This window comes from Mytilus galloprovincialis, chromosome 11 (assembly GCF_965363235.1).
Source record: "Mytilus galloprovincialis chromosome 11, xbMytGall1.hap1.1, whole genome shotgun sequence".
NCBI classification, from domain to species: Eukaryota; Metazoa; Mollusca; class Bivalvia; order Mytilida; family Mytilidae; genus Mytilus; species Mytilus galloprovincialis.
Genome location: NC_134848.1, coordinates 62,610,969 through 62,617,670, shown reverse-complemented (window position 1 = coordinate 62,617,670; position 6,702 = coordinate 62,610,969).

Sequence of the window (6,702 nt, the reverse complement as noted above, 5' to 3'; positions counted from 1 at the left end):
CAGTCCAAGAACTCATGGTTTTTGCCATGGTAAGAGAGAAAAGAAAGGTTATTGCTATAAAACTTATTATTTGGTTTCCATGGTAAAATAGAGCAAGGAAAGGAAATTTTATATGACGTTAAAAACTTTTTACGTTTTGCTCCATGAGGTGGATGACACATGTATTTCTTGGCTCACATGATACAACAATTCACAATCTGGCTATATCTTTGGATTGAACCAGTGGAGTCAAGACAGATTTTCACCATAATTGATTGACTCGTCTAAGTGAGAACCATACTTTAACATTTATTTGGTATTATGATCTCTCATATCTTCCATCAAAATATGTCTAGCAATTATTTGATTGCCAATATTTTTTCCTTTGAAATAAGTATAAATGTATATTAATATGAGTATGGAGATTAAAATAATTTCCAATTAAAAAACAATCCACCAGAGACTGAAAGACAAGTATGTAGTCAAAATTTATATCACTGTACCGCCTAATGTAGCTTCCTTAATGTTGTTGTCAGATATATGCTCATTGAAAATTATTAATTAGGATTATGATTGGAAATGTCATTTTAGGACCTACATGTATGTCATGTGTCATTCTTACCTCACCTTGGGGTCCTTGCCTAAACTGAAATGTGAGCTATTACCATCACTTGGTGTTTGTTGTTAGCTCAAACTTTTGTTTTAATTTCACCCAAAATTTTAGTTTAGTGATCCTTAGGGTATCACATATTGTCACCTTTGCTAAAGATAAAACATAAGTGTAAAATGCATTATCTGAAATAAGATAGATAAATAAAATTTCAGGACAACATTAGGATATATCTATCTTTCTCCAATTTTTAGCTAACCAGAAACAGTACTGTAAAGAGCATAGATGATCAGCAATACAAGATCTACATAAACAGTAACTTGGTTGAAGCCATCAAAGCAATACAAAAATACAGAGTGACTTAAAGCATAAATTTAAGAGTTAATCTGATAAAAATCCAGATCATGTGTCCATTATTTACTCACAAGGAACTGACAAAACCCCAAATACTGCTTCCCCTTTTGAAAAATATGACTTACTGAATTAGACTATTTACCGGTTTGACATAACACAAGCAACAAGATGGGTGCCACATGTGGAGCACAACCTGTTCATCCTTCTGGAGCATCTCAGATCACTTCCAGTTTTTGATGTGGTTTATGTTATTTAGTCTTTAGTTTTCTATGTTTTGTCTTGTGTTCTATGATTAGTCTTTTTTTCTTTTCTGTTTTAGTCATGGTGTTGGCCATTTATTTTCGATCTATGAGTTTGAATCTTTCGTCCCTCTCTTGAAAGAGAAACTGTTAACTTTAAAATTGATAAACAAGCAAATTGAAATCTATCAATTATTTTATTGATCTTGAATAATAGTAGAGAGTAATTTAAATATAGGAAGGGGGACGACAGGGTTTCGAAGTTACAGACAAGAAAAAAATAATCCTGATTTTATTTTTCATAAACAAATAATATGATTCTTGAACTGAAGAAAAGATAATAAATACATTCAGCATAACTAATGCTATATCTAAAAATCAATTTAGAAATTAATAAAACAAATCAAATTTATCAAATTGTTATTTTTATGCCCCATTTATGGGTATTATGTTTTCTGGTCTGTGTGTCCGTCCTTCCTGCTTCAGGTCAAAGTTTTTGGTTGGGTAGTTTTTATACAACTGCAAAAATTGAAAATTGTGGTCGTATATTGGTATGTTGTTGGCGTTGTCGTCGTCATCCAAAGACATTTGGTTTTCGCACTATTACTTTAGTATAAGTAAATAGAAATCTATGAAATTTAAACACAAGGTTTATGACCATAAAAGGAAGGTTCGGAGTTTTGGTCCCAACAGTTTAGGAATTAGGGGCCATAAAGGCCCCAAATAAGCATTTTTCTTGGTTTTCCCACAATAACTTTAGTATATATCAGAAATCTATGAAATTTTAACATAAGGTCTATGACCACAACAGGAAGGTTGGAATTGATTTTGGGAGTTTGGGTCCCAACAGTTTAGGAATTAGGGGCCGAAAAGGTCCCAAATAAGCATGTTTCTTGGTTTTTGCACAGTAACTTTAGTATAAGTAAATAGAAATCTATGAAATTTTAACACAAGGTTTATGACCACAAAACGAAGGTTGGGATTGATTTTGGGAGTTTGGTCCCAATAGTTTAGGAATTAGGGGCCAAAATTAAACTTTGTTTGATTTCATAAAAAAATTAATTATTGGGGTTCTTTTATATGCCAAATCTAACCGAGTATTTAGATTCTTAAATTTTGGCCCTGTTTTCAAATTGGTCTACATTAAGGTCCAAAGGGTCCAAAATTAAACTTAGTTTGATTTTAACAAAAAATATTTTCTTGGTGTTTTTTTATATGCCGAATCTAAACATGTACTTAGATTTTTGATTATGGGCCCAGTTTTCAAGTTGGTCAAAATCGGGGTTCAAAAATAAACTTTGTTTGATTTCAACAAAAATTGAATATATGGAGTTCTTAAATATGCTGAATCTAACCATGTATTTAGATTTTTAATATTTGGGCCCAGTTATCAAATTGGTCCACATTGAGGTCTAAAGGGTCTAAAATTGAACATTATTTGATTTCATCAAAAATTGAATTCTTGCGGTTCTATGATATGCTGAATCTAACCATGTATTTAGATTTTAGATATTGGACCATAAAAGGTAAATGTCCAATTTTAAAATTTTATAAGTTTTTAAGTTTAAGTTCTTAGACCACATTCATTCCGTGTCAGAAACCTATGTTGTGTCAACTATTTAATCACAATCCAAATTCAGAGCTGTATCAAGCTTAAATGTTGTGTCCATACTTGCCCCAACTGTTCAGGGTTCCACCTCTGCGGTCGTATAAAGCTGCGCCCTGCGGAGCATCTGTTTGATGAAGTTGAAGTCCAATCAACTTGAAACTTAGTAAACATGTTCCCTATGATAAGATCTTTCTAATTTTAATGCCAAATTAGAGATTTTATCCTATTTTCACGGTTCACTGAACATAAAAATAAAAGTGCAGATGAGAATCCGTGTACCGGGGACACATTCTTGTTTTTGTTCTTGATTCAGGTTCTAATGCGCCTATTGTATTTAGTTGGGTTTTTTTCCACATTAATATACTTTTCTACCTTGATGATAAGGATAAGGGATCAGTATGAACATACCTGTTCATCAGTTAGAGGCATCGAAGACTTTTAAATTTCATGTTTAGATCACCTGAGATCGGATTTTGGTGAAACATCACCTGAGATCACCTCCTGTTTTTGGTGGAGTTCGTGTTGAGAAGTCTTTGGTTTTCCATGTTTTGTCTTGTGTTCTATTATTTGTCTTTTTGTCTGTATCTTGTCATGGCGTTGTCAGTTTATTTTCTATCTATGAGTTTGAATGTCCCTCTGGTATCTTTAGATGTTAGGTAATGACAACACCATTGACCTACATGTTGATCAGGTAATGAACTGTTAATGACATTTCCTAAGCTTTTTATATAAATAATGGCTCCTGTAGTTACATCATTACCAATTAATCTGATACTTGTGAATTTTAGTATATGTTCAACTCATTTAATTATATAAGTATATAAGTAAGGTCAATTAATTTCTCTTAATGTCAAATTTTTTTTATACAAAAGGATATGAATACCTGCTTTTACAGCTATTAACACATAAACAGACTTCTGAAAATAGTTTAGTATACATGTATCAATATAATTGCATTACAGACTTGTTTTGTAATACTTAACCCTGATTGTTGGTTGGCAGACATTAAAATCGTGATGTTTTATGTGTCATAATATAGTTATCTAAGGTACTAGGCTTATCATTTGATATACCAGACTCTCGTTTCGTCTACATTAGACTCATCAGTGACACTCAGATCAAAATAGTTAGAAAGCCAAACAAGTATAAAGAAAGAAAATCACCAATCATTTTGAGTATAAAGTGAAATCAATGTTACAACAAAGCATAGGAATTGAAAATTGAATCATATGTTATGTAAAATATACATGCATAGCCAGTTGTAGGATGCAGGAATCTTGGTAATAAAAAAATTACTAAACACAAAATAGGATTCCCCTTACACTACTTTGAATAGCTGGTTCATATAACTTTTTGTGTGATTTACTCTTTTTCAATTGTCTGTATGGAAGGTTTTTTTTTTTGTCTCATCTGAGACTTTTAATAGTGCGTGTTATAGAAATTACAATCAGGCGGCGACTGTCACAGCATAAACTTGTGTGACCTACTGAATTTACTGGGTTTGTAATAACATGTCGAGCAACACGACGGGTGTCATATGGAGCAGGTCCTGCTTACCATTTTGAAGCATCTGAGATCACTTCCAGTTTTTGATGTGGGTCATGTTATTTAGTCTTTAGTTTTCTATGTTTTGTCTTGTGTTCAATTATTTGTCTGTAAAGTGTTTTTCTTTTCTGTTTTAGTCATGGTGTTGGCAGATTATTTCCGATCTAGTTTTAATGTCCCTCTAGTATCTTTCGTCTATCTTGAAAGAGAAACTGTTAACTGTAAAATTGTTAAACAAGCAAATTGAGATCTATACATTATTTTATTGACCTTGAATTATAGAAGGGAGAAATTTGAATATAGGAAAGGGGAGAACAGGATTTTGAAGTTACAGACATGAAAAAAAAATCCTGATTTAATTTTTCATAAATAAATAATATGATACTTGATCTGAAGAAAAGATAATTAATTCCACTCGGCATAACTGTAATGCTATATCTAAAAATCAATTTAGAAATTAACAAAAGAAATATAATTTATAAAATTGTTATTTTTTTGTTCTTAATTCAGGTTCTTATGCGCCTATTGTATTTAGTTTGGTTTTCTTTCTACATTAATTGACTTTTTTTACCTTGATGATAAGGATAAGGGATCAGTACGACCATACATGTACATCGATTGGAGGCAATGAAGACTTCTTCAATTTCATGTTTAGATAACCTGAGATCACCCCCAGTTTTTGGTGCGGTTCATGTTGCTTAGTTGTTAGTTTTCTAGATTGTGTCTTGTGTTGTATTATTTGCTTTCTGTTTTTCTTATTTAAGGAATGACTGTAATATTTTTTCTGTCTATGAAGAAATAACATAAAAAATTTGGTGCACACTGAATAACGCGCGTAGCAGGTTATATAACAGTGTGCATCACATTTTTTATGTTATTTCGAATAGACAGAAAAAATATTACAGTAATTTCTTATAATTTAATTATAAATTCCATTTTAAACCGTAGAAAACCATGAAAAAACGTTGATGACGTCACGGTCACATGACTAAAGTATGTCTATGGGCTCATAACAAAATAACGTCAGCCAATCAGAAGACGCGTTACATCCAAAATTAAATTATTTACCCTTGGCTGGCGTTGACAGTTTATTTTCGATGCATGTGTTTGAATGTTCCTCTGGTATCTTTGACCCCTTTTTATAAGTTAGGTTATGAAAACACTATTAATTGACCTGCATATAACAATGATCAGATAATGAACTGACAATGACATTTTGCCTAAGCTTTTTATATAAATAATAGTTTCTGTTGATACATTATTACCAATTAATCTGATACTTGTGAATTTAAGGGGATAGGCCTTAATTCAGGGAGACAACTCTTTAAATCAGTTAAGCGTTTGTAAAAGTCAAGTTCATCAATTTATTTTAAGCATTTACCTGAAACAGATTGAAAATAATCTATGTAACCTAGAAGCTTAGAATATATTTTTAAAAATGGTTGACACAAACGTACTGATGATTTTAAGAGTTATTTCCCTTAACCTAGGTCTACCTCCTTAAGTAACTGTTTTACTCATCAAATTATATAAGTAAGGCAGATTAATTTCTCTACGTCAATTATTTTTTCTATGAAAAGGATATGGCTTCCTGTTTTCACAGCTATTAACTCATAAAAAAGACTTGTGGAAACAGATTAGTAAACATCAATCAATATAACTGCATTACATACTTGTTTTATAATACTTCACCCTAATTATGGATTGGCAGACATTAAAATCGTGATGTTTTATGTGTCATAATATAGTTATCTAAGGTAAAAGGCTTATCATCTGATATACCAGACGCGCGTTTCGTCTACATAAGACCTATCAGTGACGCTCAGATCAAAATAGTTAGAAAGCCAAACAAGTATAAAGAAAAAAATCACCAATCATTATGACTATAAAGTGAAATCAATGTTACAACAAAGAATAGGAATTGAAAATTGAATCATATGTTATGTAAGATATACATACATAGCCAGTTGTAGGATGCAGGGATCTTGGTAATAAAAAAAATACTGAACACAAGATATGACTCCCCTAGCTTACACTACTTCGAATAGCTGGTTCATATAACTTTTTGTGTGAATTACTCTTTAATTGTCCGTATGGAAGGTGTTTTTTTGTCTCATCTGAGACTTTAGTGCGTGGCATAGAAATTACAGTCAGGCGGCGACTGTAACAGCATACACTTGTGTGACCTACCAAATTTACCGGGTTTGTAATAACATGAGCATAACGACGAGTGCAGTGCCACAGGTGGTGCAGGCTCTGCTTACACTTCCGGGGCCCCTGAGTTCACCCCAGTTTTTGATGGGGTTCGTGTTGCTTAAACTCTTTAGTTTTCTATGTTGTGTTTTGTGTACTTTTATTCGTTTTTT